This window comes from Vulpes lagopus, chromosome 20, assembly GCF_018345385.1.
Source record: "Vulpes lagopus strain Blue_001 chromosome 20, ASM1834538v1, whole genome shotgun sequence".
Classification (NCBI taxonomy): domain Eukaryota; kingdom Metazoa; phylum Chordata; class Mammalia; order Carnivora; family Canidae; genus Vulpes; species Vulpes lagopus.
This window is the reverse complement of record NC_054843.1, coordinates 8,404,721-8,419,989: the sequence shown is the minus strand read 5'-3', so window position 1 is coordinate 8,419,989 and position 15,269 is coordinate 8,404,721.

Below are 15,269 nucleotides of genomic sequence, written 5' to 3'. Positions count from 1 at the left end.
GCTATTTAGAGACACTGGGACACACAGAGACCGAGGGAGAAGGCCCTGTGAATTGAAGTGATGCATCCACGAGCAAAGCCAGGGGCTGCTGGCAACCACAGACGCTACACAAGAGGCACAGCATGGACTCTTCCTGAGAGCCTCCAGAAAAAACCCGCCCTGCCAACACCATGATTTCAGACCTCCAGGCTCCAGAATTAGGAAAAAATAACTATCTGGTGTTTACGCCTGCAGATCCATGGCACTTTGTTCGGTGGCCCCAGGAAACTAACACAGAGACACGATGGCCTGGCACGTGGCAGGCCTGCCCTGGGCCTTTCCACTGGGAGGAAGAAGCGGCCCCTACAGAGATGTCCAGGCAGACACGTGGCCGTCCTCAGACAGGCTTTGTCCCTTGAACTGATCCTCTCGCAGCTGGCCCAGCCACACTTAGCGATACTTCCTAGCTTCGCAGTTGCCTCGCCTGACTGCCCTCTTCACCCTGCAAACTTGCTCTATGAGGCTCCATCATCATTGTGTTGCACTTTCGAGCAGGGTCCCTGGCTGGGGGTGGAGGCATCACAAACTGTTGGATCGTAGGCAGCACAGTATTTGGAGAGCGGATGCATCACAGCAGTCAGGGAGGTTGCTCGTCTGATCTGGGTCAGATACAGCCTTGGGGTGAGGGTCCTGAACCAGCTGCATCATAACCACCCCTCCTGTGGCACCCTGGACCATCTGCTGCGCCTTGTCTCCGCCCAGCAGGGGACAAACTTCACAAGAAAGGAAGAAGGATGTCGAGTGAAATTCTCACTCGTTGTCACACTGTCACGATCACTGGAACAGACAGCCAACCGGCTCAACCAGCCCTGTCCTTGGGCCGAGATGAGATGAGTGTTGAGCATGATGCCCCCAGTCACCTGAGAGCCTGCCCCAGCCACAGATGAGCCAGCCCCCTTGGCTGCTGTTCTCATCATTTTAAAAGGACTGCTGGGGCAGGGGGCGGGGTGGGGAGGAAGGAGGGAAGGAGCTTGTCTCATGCGAGATTTCTACAGTTTGCTAACAGTAAAAAATGAGCAAAGTGATAAAGTTACTCCATTCATCAGTCATCCACTCCCAAACATTTGCAACTGATTATGTTCTTCAGAGCTGGCACCGAGTCACGGGGTCTTCTTGTAAGCAGCTTGCTGGCAGGAGCCAAACACAGGCAAACTAGAAGGTACTTCTGAATCGCGTTCAGAAGAAAAATTCTCCCAGGTCATAAAAAAGATATGGAGACCGGTAGTTGCTTTTCTCAGCAGCAGAGCAGCCATCGTTGCTCTTTAAAAAACAGTCAAGTAAGAATGGTTCTAGGAACCGCAGTGAAGCATGTGCTTTTCCTGCCCCCCGTTAGTAGACGAGTCGGCTTTCTGAACCCCTGTCCTCCTTAAAAGATGCCCTGCGTGGAAGAGGGAGCTGATGGTTGTCTTAAATGGCCAAACCTGTAGGCACCGCCAAGCCAAGCTGACTTGACCTGCTACTGCAGGACTCATTACCCTAAAAGGGTCACTATTGACATTCACTGGAAATTATTATCCAGAAAACTCTCGCCTCGGCCTTCTAGAGATGTCCATGGTTGAATTAAACCAAGACTCACCTGAGCGAAGAAAATAGCCCTGCACCTGGCCTCACTAATTTGTACTGACTTAACGGAGTACACTAAGTTTGCGTCTCTATCACACCGCAAGACACAAAAGCCCCTCCTGAACTGGAAAGGGCGCCTGCATTTGCTGGAATGGATGTGTCAGGCCGCCTGCCAGGCTTGGAACAGCGCAGTCTCTGCTCTGAGAACCTGATTTCTCCCCTGGAAGGAAGCCTTGCTCATGCCCCTTTCCCGCTCTGGGCTTTGGGGCTTCTGCCTGATTCTGGCACTCGCCGGCGGCTTCCTGGGCATGTTACCTGCCTGGGCTTTGGGGTGCTGCAGCTCCTCCTCGCCCTGGTCTCTGCACAGGATAACTCAGCTGTCCTGCCGCCCAGAGGCAACTGAGGCGAGTCGCGCCGGGCCCTGGGCACTGGGCTATAAGACAGTGCTCAGCAAATGGGAGCTATTTAGCATCAGCTGGCTGTGCAGTGACTCTTCCAGAGGCTTCTTTCTAGAGGTGACAGAGGCTGCTGTGGCCTCAGAGGACCCCATGCTTTGGAAGACCTCCATTCGAGCTGACCCAGCAACTAACTGGCAGTGCCTGCGATGGTGTTACTTCTTCCTTCACTGGACTCCTGGTTTCCTGAAATAAGGGGCTCAGAGGCAAGAGGAAGGTGAAGTGGGAAGGAGATGCCTTTCAACACAGTAGAGGCCGGGCAGCTCTAAGGAAGCAGGGTCCCCTCCCTAGGGGGGTCTCAGGCCCAGCCACTGCTCCTGGGCTTCCCCAGGATGCACCTGCCAGTGCTCCTCTGCTTGTTGTCCCCTCCTGGAAGACAATGCTTGGGAAGCCCTGTCAGCCAAGCCAACGTCCTAGTGCCTTTTCTCGCGGTTTCCTGGAGCCCTGAGCCCACAATTGGCCTGCCCTGGTGACTCCCAGAGGAGGGCCATGCTTGCAGTGCTGACCCAGGGGAGACTGTGGAGTGGGACACTCCTTCCTTCGTGGTCAGTTAACCCCTCCCACCATGGACAGGACGCTGGGCTCACCGATCTGCCACCAGCAGGACTCGGATGCAGTCGACACAAGCTGGTAGAGGAAGATAGTCTCACCTCTGCTGCAGCGAAAGCCACTGTGCCTGAGAGGCGTCGGGGGCCGTGGCCAGACCACGCCTTCCACGTAAAGCCCTCCTGTTCCAGAAGCTCTCACCGCCTCCCTCTGTGCCTCCTGCAATAATTCCAGGGCTGCTCTGCTCCTGCTCACTCCTTCCTATAAGGACATTGACTGCCTCCTGGTGCAGCCCGGTCCCAGCACCCCAGCAACACAGCCTCCACCCCCAAAGATGGACCTAAGCACCAGGATGGACCCCAAAGGTGGACCTAAGCACCAGGGTAGTAGCACAAATGGCCACAAGAATGCGTACTCAGGCCTGCCTCGTTCTGAGTGTTTCTCTTACCTGTTCCTCACAACGTTCATAGAAGATAGGTACTATTATGCTTGTCCTTTCACAAATGGAGGAAGTGAGGCACAGAGAGGTTGAGAAACTTGCCTAGAGTCACGCAGCTGAGATGGTGAACCTGAGATCTGAGGTGGAGAACCGGTATTCTGGGGTTTTAACCACTGCACCAGTGTTTCTAGCAGGCCAGGCCTGCGAATGTCCAACCTCTCCAAATGCTAATTCCAGCTAGTTCCTTGAGGGCAGGGGGTGCATATATTATCCCCCCACAGGATGTGTTATCACCGAGGAGGCACTTAATAAACACTGATTATGTTCTGTCCCTGCCGCTGCTGCATCGAGGGGCCTGAGGCCGACGGGGAAGGATCTGCAGAATCAGACATGTCTTCCCATGACCCCCTCCTGTTCTGAAGCCTCCCCCAAACAGCCACAAATGCCTTTCACCAAACTCCTCGATGTTTATAGAATTGTTTCCTCATTTGCTGGCCATCCCAGCATACTCTGGGCTCCCTGAGAGTGAGGGTCAGCCTCTCGGACATCTCGAGGGCCCCCCTCATCTGCCCAGGGCATCCAGAGGCCTGGCAGGCTGTGAGCCACTGGTGGATATTTGTCAAATGAATGAAGGAAAACGAATGAATACGTCCAGCTCTGCCTAACTCTGAGGGCCCTAACCGTGCTGCTTTCTAGAATACCCGTAAGAATGCCGTCTGACTATAGAATGTTGCTTTTCCAGTATTTGGAATGTATTAGGAGGGGTTTCAAACAAATTGCCAAGATACATCAAGCTAAAACCGCCTCGGCTTTGCCAGAAATCGCTGGAAAATACAAACCAGAGGAGGGGGCTGCGGGCCGATGACCCTCGCGAGCCCTCCATGTAGGAATCCGTCCCATGGAAAGTAGGATTTGGCTCCCTGCACCCCGCCCGGGGGTGAACGATTAGGCTTCAAAACAGAACTTATCAACGATTTAGTCTCATTAAGTTGTAAGAAAACAGGCAACGTGTTCCAAGGTCATAAGTTTTCTCAAACGTTCAAACGTTTGCAATGGTTTATAAAACCAAAGGAGTGCCGGAGCCCACTGGGGCTTGCTAGGGTGATGGATATATGTGAGTTTGCAAAGAACGTTTCCAGGCTGTCTTAAAAGCCAGCTCATTACAACTCCACCGGCTACAGGCAGTTTCTCTTTCCTAAGTGAAGGCTGGTCAGTGGTGTGTGTGTGTGTGTGTGTGTGTGTGTGTGTGTGTGACAATCTCCAAAGACTTGCAGATCCCATCTCATATTTTTTACTTTAATGGAAGCTCCCAAGACTGCTCGTGTGAACAGACAAGCAGTTTTCTTCTGCTTTTCTGTAGGGTGGTGTGTGCATAGAAGCACACATCTCCAGGTCACTCTGCACAGTCAGTCTGGGTTGGGCTGATCTTCCCCAGGATTAGAAATTTTAAGAAGTTTTGCTTCAAGCATTTCCCGTCTGCATCTCCAGTCTTATCCCAGAAAACATCAGCCCCCAAACCCTCAATGTTCCTTCCAACAAGGACACTTTGCAGGGGTCCCAGCTGTCCGGTGTGTGTACTTTCATTACCTTACTTCCTGACACTGAGTGTGGCCACCTTGTTTGTGGGCTGGCAGCTACAGCGCACCCTCCAGGGACACTTCCTTCCTTCGTGGTCAGTCAACCTCTCCCCGCCACGGACAGGACTTGTCGTTTGCTTCTCTGGAGTCCTCAATTGATCAAGTGTGTCCTCCAGTATTTTCTTGGTAGACTGGCCTCCATGACAGGTAGGAAGATATCCCGTTTGTATTGGAGGTGACCAAGGCCAGGAGTCTACACATTGACAGAAGCAAGCCACAGACCCTGCAGGCCATTCAATCATGTCCCTTTGCTTGGGGTCTCATGATCAACAGGCTACAGATGTGGTAGGAAGACTGCAGTTTGGCGGGCCAGCAGATGTGGTTTGAAAGTCCAGCTGTGACCTTCCAGGAGTGAGCTCTGACCTTCCAGGAGTGTGGCTTTGGCAGATTCCCTAGCCACAATGTGTCGTCTCACCCCCCATGAGAGAATGCTGTTGGCTCTGTGGGTGGCTGTTAGCATTAAGTGGGATGACCCACAGCAAAACACAACAGCAAGACATGCCAGTTATTATGATCTCTCTCTGCCCACAGTGGTCCTCCTGAAAAAAAAGTGTCAGTGAATGGGGCTGCCTTCCCCATTGGCTTCCACTGATTTTGGCCAAATATCTCCCTTGTTCTGATGGAGTTTCATTGAAGAGTCTCCTACTGTATTTGTACGTGTGAGGTTTCCCCTCACTCCTGGAGAAATGAAGTTAAATATCCCGAACACATCACTCGCATGTGTTTGGTGAGGACGCTATTTAAGGGAATCGGGGGTGGGTAGATCTATCTGAAAGTGAGACATTCTCAAAATTCAAGAATAGTCCTCTGTAGCAACTAGTCTGGTGACTGTGGATGTTTCTATCTGGGATCTGAGAACAGATATTTGTCTTTGAGATGATTGTCATCGACAAGGCCAAGACCATGATCATGATGCCCTGGAATGGAAGTTTCCTGAATTCAGAACTCGGTCTCTCGGTTTTGTGAAGTCCCACTTTGCTGGGACACCAGGCTCATACATTCTCCTAATTCCTCTCTCCTGAGCTGTGCCAGCTTCGAGTAAAATCTGGCAGCCTGCTGTGTTAAAGCCCCACATGGTTACTCCTTAGGACATGTCCCGAGGGCTGACAGGACCTGCGGAGGGGTGCTATCTAGGATGATGAGAGCCAGGACCCTCCCCTGAGCCTCACTGCAGATGTGTTCTCCACAGACCAGATGTCCTGGGGCCGAAGGAAAGCCCCGGGAGATGTAGTGAGGGCAAAAATGGGAAAATATGTGTTCTTATTATAGTTCAGGCACGCAGGAAACATTGCAATGTTGCTTCTTTATTTTTTTTTCCAAAACTAATCTGATCTTTCTTTACAAGTCCCTATTCACTGGTTTGAAGGGAAAAGAATGTATTGAGCCTGGTTTAAAACCTAGTTCCATCCATAACCCCAGTGCTTCTCAAGCTACTTGTGGTGAGGGACCACTTTTGCTGCTGTTTTTAATTTCCAACTGGTTACAGATACTTTCATAAAATCCAATAGAAATGAATTACCAAAAGTAAAATTTAATAAGACACACAAAGTACAAGCCATTTTTTATGATTATTTCAATAAACATAAAATTATTCTGTCAAATTTCTACAAGAACTTCTGAATGTCCACCCTCAAGATTTTCACTTTTTTTTACTTTTTCAGTTTTAATGATCTTATTATTTTATTTTGTTTTTAATTTAAATTCTAGTTAGTTAACAAATTGATTTCAGGAGTAGATTCAGTGATTCATCACTTACCTATAACACCTAGTGCTCATCCTAACAAGTGCCCTCCTTAATGCCCATCACCCATCTAGCCCATCCGCCCTCCACCCTCTACTCACCACACCATCAACCCCTAGTTTGTTCTCTGTAGTAAAGAGTCTCTTCTGGTTTGCCTCCCTCTCTGTCCTGTCTTTTTTCCCCCTTCCCCTATGTTCATCTGTCTTATTTTTTTATTTCACATATGAGTGAAATCAAATAGTATTTATCTTTCTCTGACTGACTGACTTCATTTAGCATTCTATTCTCTAGCTCCATCCACATTGTTTTAAATGGCAAGATGGCTGAGTATGTATGAATATATATATCCTCTCTATATATACCACATCCTCTTTATCCTCAGTTTTTACATCTATGTCATACTCTGATGACAGCAGTTTGAGGAGCTGCCCCAGTGCTCAAACCCACTAGAGTGTAACTGATTTAGACAGTCTCCAAAGGTTTAACTTCATCTGTCTGATTCCATCCTCACTCTGTTGCCCCTTCTGAGGTGATATCTGGGCATATGGAAGGGAGAGGAGGGCTTATGTGCCCTGGAGGCATTGGTACTAATCCAGGTCTATGGGAGGGTCTAGATGTTTCTCCCTGACGTAGAGTTGGCCAGCTGATGTCCATGGATCATGAAACCTTGACCAATTGGGATTCTAACCATGGAGCCCATCTACCTCTAGACATCCTCTAATGCAGGCCACATGGCACCCACCATATGGAGCCACTTGGCAGACCCTCCCCTTCTTGGCTTAATCACCACTTAGTGCCACTAGACCCTCTCTGCCAGTGAATGCTCCTCCATCTTCTTGGTTTCTCTGGGGCATTCTATGTTGGTGAGGAATTACCCAACAGAGTGATGTCCCCCAAACAGAGAGCATACCAACCCCTCTATCTTTTACATTTTCTCAACTTAGTGAAAGCACTTCCCTCTCTCTGGATCTCTGCCAGAAGAGATGAGTTGGGACCCACACATCTCACTACTAACTCCTCCTGCCCACTGCCTGTGTCCCCAAATCCTCCAGGGCTGGAAGTCGCTGGCATGACTCCCTCCTTCCCTCTGAATATAAAACTCTATGGTTTCGTCTTCCATGCCTGACTCTTGGTATGCCAATGGGATAGAAAAGAATGGTGGAAATCCTTTCTCTCAAAGACATCTGACTTTCAAGTTTATTATTTTGCTGCAAAATCTTATGTTTTTTTAATTCATGAGAGACACACAGAGAGAGGCAGAGACATAGGCAGAGGGAGTGGCAGGCTCCCCACAGGGAGTCGGATGTGGGACCCAATCCTAACCCAATCCTAGGACCCGGGGATCATGACCTGAGCCAAAGGCAGATGCTCAACCACTGAGCCACCCAGGCACCTCACAAAATCTTATTTTAAATGGCAAAAGCTCAGTATCATTTCTTTTCATTTTCTTTGTATTCCTTCCATGATATATTCTTAAATCTCTCCATGCATGAAAATGAAGTGAAGAATGTCATTATTATTATCATCTGCACCAGGTGACTTACCAGCTAGCTAATGTATTCCACAGGGTAATTTCTCTGATTAATCCACCCACATTTTCATATAGGAAACTGATATTCTGAGGAAATAGGGCTAGGATGGGTAATGTTTGATGGGGATGGGAAATCTGGGACAACGGAGCTTTCCATTTTCCATTTTCCTCTTTGTGAGGCCTTCTTAATGGACATGAATCACCAGGACAACCCAAGGACAGGAAGTAGACCATAGCAGAGGTGGGACCCGAGAGAATAGGAAAAGAACAGGGATAACCTTTATCCCCTTCATAACTCTAGTCATTCTTCAGCTAAATACTAAACTTCCCCCCCACACACACACATTCTGGCTCTAAAAACATAACAATATCTCTTCTGGAGTATTCCTGAGGAAAAGGAGCCATTTAATGTAAAGCTCCACCAATCCTCCATAATGGATAGCTTCCAACCCATGTGTCATCTTGTATTTATGATTTACTCATCAGCTTTGCTTTAAAAAATAATTTTCGGTAACCTCTAAAGAAATACTTTCTCTCTTATCTTTAAAATATTCAAACGACCCCCTACCCATTCTTTGCTCTTTTTTTGCATGAGCAAATTACATCTGGCCTCTTTCCCACCTGGGAAATAGACAGTGATTATGAGGGATGGAGAGAGCTGGCTTGTGCTTGGCACACTGTCTATTTGTCAAGCAGTGCAGTTTTGTGGTGAGCCCACTGGCCTGGGAATTCTAATAACCCTGACTTCATGGGTAATTTGGGGTAAGTTATTCATTCTGTTCCTCATTTAGCTCCTCTGCAAAATGGGGCAAATAATAACACAGCGTGATTTTGAAGCCATAACAAGATGATGGGAATGAAAGCGGTCACCTTCATCTAACCATGAGCTTGGGTGCCACACAAATGCAGAATGAAATGTTATCATTCTTTAGGGGAGTCATATTTCATGACGAGCTCCATGTTTTTACTCACTCATTTTTTTAAATAAAAGAAGTGAAGAAACAAAGAAGATTGCTGCCTAGGACACATGGGGTACCTTCTCTGCTACTTGTTTGAACAAGAAAAGTGCCACACTGTTTTGAAAAGTTGATCACACCAGACCAGGACTTTGAAGGGTTTAATCTATGCCTGGGTGCAAATACAATAGGAAAAATATTGTGGCCAGAGTATCGCCATGCATTATTTGGGTTTTAAATCCTAAATCACTACCTAAAATGCATGGTTTGATTTAGGCTACCCAACTAGACATGTTGGCCTGGCTCCTCACTCTAGAGCACTCTCCTAATAACCCAACATAAAAAAGCAGGGCCCTTTTCAGAGTTGCAAGTCAATGTGCTGTAAACATGGGTCTGAGGTTGGAATATTGAATTCCATGAATATCAACAATCTGTCTTACCCCATTAATCAGAGGTTTGCAATCTCTACAGTCTTATGAGCCATGGGGCCGTCACTGATAATTCTCTGTCAAAGAGAAATGTAATCATCTAGACATGTGCTTGAAGAGGAATTTTTCCCCTTGTTGATTTTATGTAGGAAATGATTATTAGAAAATGTTGGCTGACTTGGTGGCTTAGAGGTTTGGAGAGGAGGCCTTTTGTTGGGGATGGTAGAGTAATGGGTGACACAGAGGGTCCTTTGACAGGGCTCTGCAAACCCAGAGGTTCAACGATTTGTTGGGCTGGGTGCATGGTCTCCTCTGGGACCCATTCCCAAGCAGTGAAACTAATAATCCTCAAATCCACTCCTCCAGACACTATTACACTGTATTTGAATTACGTTATCAGGAGAGAGATGTTGGTTTAATTCTGGTCAGTCCCCCAAACTCTAAGGAAAGGTACTCCTCCCTTGGTGGGAAAGTACGTTTGATGACCCTCAGAGTCATGTTTCTTAAGTCTGGCCCCCTTCCCCCAGCTCCCCAGTCAGCTTCACCCTATCTGTGGAGTCCTTGAAAATTCTGGAGACAACAAAGGTTGGGAAATGACACCAAAGGGGGAGGCCAGGGCCATGTTTTGGTCCCCTGAGGTCAGCACAATTAACCTTCTTTTGAGTCCATAAGTCTTCCATTACGCATCCATGTTATGTGTCAAGAAGGATGTCTGGTTCTCTAAGTAGGTGTACTTGCTGTATGCTCAGCTTTAGTATATGTGCAAGAGTGGCAGGAACCAGAGAACTTCCAGTTATATCTAAGCCATAGAAACTAGGGACATAATTTTAAGAAGTTTGGATAGAATAACCATTTAGGGGAGGAAAACCTTAGCACCTCTGATTTGAGTCCTTAAGACTACAGGAGTACCAGATAAACCCACTCTCAGTATCTAGAACAGTTGTGGTTTTACCCCTACATGTCCTTGGCTGTCACTAAGGAAAGAGGCTGGGGTTGGTTTAGTTACTTTGGTTAGGTCCCTCCAGAAAAAAAGATAGATGTAGCTGTAAAGTTACTTCCACGCGTTTCACTGAAGACCTTAGGTGACATGTGTTGCTGTAATAGGCAAAATCATTTCTTACCAGAGGTGTCCATGTCGTGATCCCCAGAATCTGTGAATATGTTATCGTCCATGGCAAGGGCCAGCTGAGGTTGTAGATGGAATTTAGACTGCTGACCAGATGACCTCATAATAAGAAGATCATCATGGGTTATCAGGGTGGACCCAATGTCATTACAAGGGCCCTTAGACGTAGAAGACAGAGGCAGTGTCGGTGTCATAGGGGTACAATGTGAGAAAGCCTGGACCACCACGGTTGACTTTGATCACAGAAGGATGGATGATGAACCAAGCAAGCAAGTGGCCACTAGAAGCTGGAAAAGGAAGAAAATGGGTTCTCTCCTGAAGCCTCCAGAAGGAAATACAGCCCTAACAACTCCTGGACTTTAGCCCAATAAGACTGATTTCTGACCTCCAAAACTGTAAGAGAGTACATTTGTATTAAGCCACTTGGTTTGTGGTAATTTGTTATAGCAGCAATAGGAAACTAACACAGTTGCCTTGATGTTTTCTGCTGATTGATACAAGTTACAAAAGAGCTAATTTTGCTGTTCTCCCAGAATCACGGGGAGTCAAGGGGAAACAAAGTTTAGAGCAGAGGCTGGCTATGCCCAGCATGTGTGTAAAAACAGGCACATGATGGATTTGAGGTAATAGATGGGAAAGTGGCTTTGTCTCTCTGCCTGCCTCTTCCTGGAGCTTGTGAGGATAGCCATGAGGTCACCATGCTCTCTCCCTGGTTCTTCTGAAAGATGGTCATCTTGAACACCAGAGCCACTGGTTCTTTAGAACCAACCCCACAATATTCTTAGAGTCCTGTGGTTTCCATTTCCCCCCATTTCCCTTTCTTCCCCACCTCCCCTCCTCCTTTTATATGTAACCCTGCCTTGTTGGAAAAAATCCATAAAGTCTCAGATTTCCTTTCTTGGTGGTATACTGGTCACCTGGTTCTAGGGGTGGCAAGTAGCCCTGCTATAACTATAACATCTACCAATTTCTTCTGTCTTTTTCTTTTTCTTTCTTTCTTTCTTTCTTTCTTTCTTTCTTTCTTTCTTTCTTTCTTTCTTCTTCCTTCCTTCCTTCCTTCCTTCCTTCCTTCCTTCCTTCCTTCCTTCCTTCCTTCATCTTTCTTTCTTTCGAGAGGAACGGGAGGAGCAGAGGGAGAGAGAGAATCTTAAGCAGGCTGCATGCCCAGCGAGGAGCCCAATGTGGGGCTTGATCATATGACCCTGAAATCACAACCTGAGCCAAAATCAAGAGTCAGATGCTTAACCGACTGAGACATCCAGGTGCCCCTAGCGTCTGCCAATGTCTGTGGTGTAAATGCTCCTACTATGGCTGACATCAAACTATCAATGTCACTGAATGCAGCGGTAGGAAAAGGTGTTCACAGTCTGGATTGGCCAGGCTCAAGCACACCTTGAAGCATGTCAAAAACCCTCCGCCCTTCAAGGGGGAAGCGTAGAGCCCACGGCTTTCAGAAAGCATGGCACATTTGCAGGAGTTTGGCCTTTACCATAAACAGTGCTGTGAAGTCTTTCAAAGGAATTTTGTTTTGTTTTACAGATTGTTCTGTAACTAAATTCCCTAATTCCCCCTCCTGCAGTTGCTCAGAACCAATGGAAACCTGAAGAGCCAGAAAGTAGAGTCATAAACAGCCATGAGTTGATTAAAGACACTAGTCACCAATGGTTAAGGCCAGTTTTAACTCCAGAATGTACTTTCTATTTTTTCCTTTTTAAGTTATTTTCCAGTTTAGTTTGATTTCATAAGGTTACTTGAAAACCATCAAAGCTAAAGTCATCAGTAGTCAGAAAATTATTAAGAGGTCTTTGATCATATTAACAGGTCTCATTTTATATCCATTATACCTAAGTGAACTAGTGAGTCCTATTTCCATCATTAATTATACTAGGACCTATTAGTAAATTGGTATGAAATGCTTAAACCAGTTTATTGGAGGAAGTTTAACACACACATATAAGAGATATCCTGTGTATTTAATAATATGACCATTGAATTGCAATTAACATATGAGAAAGATACTTCATAGTCTTGCTAGAAAGAGGAAGTAAGTTAATATTTGTAAAGCACATAGGCCCACAGTATGTTTTTAAAAGATTTTATCACAGTAGGTTTTTTAGAAGTGTGCTAAGCAACTCTAAACAAATACATATTATTTTTTTAAATTGAGAACTTAAGAAGTCTGTGACTTAGGAGACTCAGCAAATATCACCCAACCCTATAAAGATAATCATGGCATAACCAAATAATCTCCTCTGTGTTTTTCATCAAAACTTTTTTCCTTTTTCTTTCTTTTCTATTTTCTTTTCTTTCTTTCTTTCTTTCCTTCTTTCTTTCTTTCTTTCTTTCTTTCTTTCTTTCTTTCTTTCTTTCTTTCTTTCTTTCTTTCTTTCTCTTTCTCTCTTTCCAGTGAAATAGGATGCTTGCAGTCACCCTGCCCTCCAAGGTGGGGCTGCACCGTCACCATAGCCTGCCCATATAAGCTCTCCCTATTACAGTTTATAAGATGCTTCGTGGAGATTCTCTTTCTCTGCATGATTTGGATGGCCCAGGCTCCATCCCTTCCAAATGTGGCACTGGCAGGCTGCCATGTGCAAAAGTGTTTTCTTGTTCACACAATGACATAATATGAACCTAAATGAAGTGGCCCACCTACTCTGGGCATCTTGGTCCCCTTTAAATTAATTCCAAAGCCCAAGTGATGGTCTGGCCTCAGCAAGCCCTGCTTCTTGGGTTCAGGATTATAAGTCAGGGGCCTCACAGTGATGGGCAGGGAGGCTGGAAGACATCTGTCTGCCAGCGGGAAGAGGGAGGTGCTTGTAGCTACTGCGTGGACGCTGACAGCAAATTCTTAAGCTTCCGGGAGTGAGAAGGTTGGGATAAAAGGAGACGGAATATATTAAAGATGCTGCAGCTACATTTTCCAGAGAACTTCTTCATCCCATTGTGAATTGATCTGTAGCCCTGCATTTCATCAACTACATCATACCCCAGAGTCACTGGGGAAGACGGCCCAACTAGGAGTACTCACTCACCAGCAATTAGGAGCCTGGTCCAGGAGGCCTGCTCGCCTCAGGTTTGGGGGCATGCACATCACATAGACTCACTCAGAAAAACCTCTTGCCTAGAAATTGAATCCAGTTTCTTTTTCCTGTGTTTGTTTTGCAATCCACCCTTGGAAGGGAGAGTTGATGGAGGAAAGCAATAATTCTCCAAGGCACACCGCTTCAATTAAGAGATAGAGGAGCCCAGAGGGGCCCCAGAGCCTCAAGAGGAGCCAACCGCAGATTAATGGATGTTAAAGAATGTTGCATTCGAAGACTGGAATTGCTGATTTATGTCTATTCACATATTCTGGAGCATTTTACTCATGGCATTCCTTAATCATAGCACGATTACATGACCGCTTTCATTTAGGAGTGTGGGGGGAGGGGTCTGTTTACTCAATTCAGCTTTAATAAGCTCTTGACTACAATGCATTTTTGTAAACTGAGACCAGTTTCCACCCAACCCCCTCTGACTCTCCATCCCTGGTCCTCTATAGATCCTCCTTGGCTATTCTTAATATGCAAACCATTTGTTCCCTTAGAGCCTGAAATTGTCCAGGGTCTGTATACTGCAGTCCCAGGTGCATTTTACCCAGAGCAGTTTGAACAAAGTCAGCTCAGCCATTTGCCTTACGGAAGGGAGAAGGAGGGAAGTCAATGCATTCCCTAGGATGAGTCAAAGTCATATGTTGTTGGGTGGTGGTGGTGGTGGTTGTTGTTGTTGTTGTTGTTGTTTTCATTCATTTGTTTCACTCAGAGGACATTTTCTTTGCACCTACTACGGGGCAGCTCGATGCTGGCAAGAGAGATTCAGAAAGAAATAATATTGTCTCCCTTTCACATGAGCTCACAGTCCAAGGAAGACAGATGAGAAAATCAGTAATTATAATAGAGTGAGAGATGCTCAGAAAGGAAACATTTCTAGGATCATAGAACCTGGAGCTGGACACCAAAAGCCAAGTGCAGAGCAAGTGGAAAGCTGAGCAGGCTAGATATGTGAGGGGACTCAGTTTCCCAAGAAATAACCGCAAGAAGCCCAGGCGGGGTGGAGCACAGGTGGTAGGAGTGTGGCTGGGGAGTCAGACGGAGGGTCCTACATGCCATTGGTGCAGCATGGGGTGAGCTGCTCTGACCCCCTTCAAAAAAGGCCTCACTGTGGTAGAGCCACTGTGAAAAACAGTATGGATTTTCCTTCAAAATTAAAAATAGATAGACTGTATGATCTAGCAATTCCACTTCTGGGTATTTCTCTGAAGAAAATGAAAACACCAATTCAGAGAGATATTTGCACCCCCACATTCATTGCAGCATTGTTTATAACACCCAAGATATGGAAGCAACCTAAGCAGGGGTGCCTGGGTGGCTCAGTGGTTGAGTGTCTGCCTTTGACTCAGGTCATGATCCCAGGGTCCTGGGATTAAGTCCCATATTGGGCTCCCCACAGGGAGCCTGCTTCTCCCTCCACCTATGTCTCTGCTTCTCCCTCTGTGTCTCTCATCAATAAATAAATACAATATTTTTTAAAAAAAGGAAACAACCTAAGCATCCATCGATGGATGAATGGATAAAGAAAATGTGGTATACACATACAATGGAGTATTATTCAGCCACAAAAAAGAATGAAATCCTTCCATTTACAATAACATGGATAGAACTTGAAAGTATTATGCTAAGTGAGATAAGTCAGACGGAGAAAGACATACTGTATGATTTCACTAATATTTGGAATCTAAAGAACAGCAACAACAAAAAGAAAAAAACAAA